This window comes from Mustelus asterias, chromosome 8 (assembly GCF_964213995.1).
Source record: "Mustelus asterias chromosome 8, sMusAst1.hap1.1, whole genome shotgun sequence".
Lineage (NCBI taxonomy): Eukaryota > Metazoa > Chordata > Chondrichthyes > Carcharhiniformes > Triakidae > Mustelus > Mustelus asterias.
In genome coordinates, this window is record NC_135808.1 from 12,935,427 (window position 1) to 12,936,737 (window position 1,311).

A 1,311-nucleotide genomic window follows, 5' to 3' on the forward strand; every position below is an offset into this window, starting at 1 on the left:
GAACCAAAACTCATTTTAGAATCATTTGTTTCTGGGAGAATCATTTGTTTCTGGATGAATGTTTTTTTAAAAGTCAATCGCATCTCCTCTAATTTCTCTAGTTCATGATAAAAAAGTACAGTATCATCCTGTGCCTACTGACGCGAGCAGACAAGCTGAGAAAATCTGCAGATGTCAGCGTGAATGAAAAATAACAGAATGAACATTCTTTTAAAGAAGTAATTCAATATTACAAACTAAAAGCAAAACATTGCAAATTCAAACAAACTTCAGAACAAAACTGAGAGCACATACAAGTCTATGCTTAGCATTTCACATCAGGATCGCCTAGATCCAGCAAAGAAAAATTGAACTTCTGTTTTTGATGATGAAATCAGGGGAGAGCGCGAACGCAGTCCCCCACTACCACAAATTTTGCAGTCGAGTATCCCGCATTTGGGGACATCGCAGGCGTCAGCACACCCGAAGTGCAATGGGCTAGCCTCGTCCTGGGCGAACCACCTTCATGATCATGGTTTCACCCCTGCCAGGTAAGTATGCTTGAACATCCTCACACACGGCCAGCCGACATCAAACACTACATCTTACAGTCATACTTACTCTGTTTCACAAGCCAACTTGTCGCCTTATTTAGGATATGCTGCACCAAAACGTTCAGTCCCACTTTATTATTCCGATTAATGCTTCACTGTTCCTCTCTAGTAAAAGCCTTGATAACACAGTCCTATTTGCATATTTCCCTTAAAAGGAAATGGACCGCCTTCTGCTACTTCAACCCTGTGTCCCAGAAAGAAATGATGTGGAAATGCCGGCGTTGGACTGGGGTAAACACAGTAAGGAGTCTTACAACACCAGGTTAAAGTCCAACAGGTTTATTTGATAGCAAATGCCACCAGCGTTCGATGCGCTGCTCCTTCGTCAGGCGAGTGGGAGTTCTCAGTGAACTCCTCAGGTGAACTTCGTCAGGTGAATCTCCCACTCACCTGACGAAGGAGCAGCGCTCCGAAAGCTAGTGGCATTTGCTACCAAATAAACCTGTTGGACTTAAATCTGGTGTTGTTAGACTCCCAGAAAGAAAAGCATTTTCCTGTCCAACTTTTTCAGGCAGGAAAGATTTAAAATCCTTACAGTGCAGAATGAGGTCATCCGGCCCATCGAGTCTGCACCAACCACATCCCATTCAGGCCCCATCCTGAAAGCCTTACCTATTTACCCTAGCTATTCCCCCGACACTCAGGAGTAATTTAGCATAGCTAATCAACCTAACCTGCACATTGATTTGATTTATTATTGTCACATGTATTAGTATAC

General features: G+C 43.1%; 1 non-coding gene across 1 annotated transcript; it reads right to left on the bottom strand.

Annotated features, from left to right (window-relative positions):
• Positions 1 to 374: 374 nt before the first annotated feature.
• Positions 375 to 538, bottom strand: LOC144498036 (U1 spliceosomal RNA). Its single transcript, XR_013498616.1, has one exon. It is a non-coding gene; the product is annotated as a U1 spliceosomal RNA (small nuclear RNA).
• Positions 539 to 1,311: the final 773 nt, after the last annotated feature.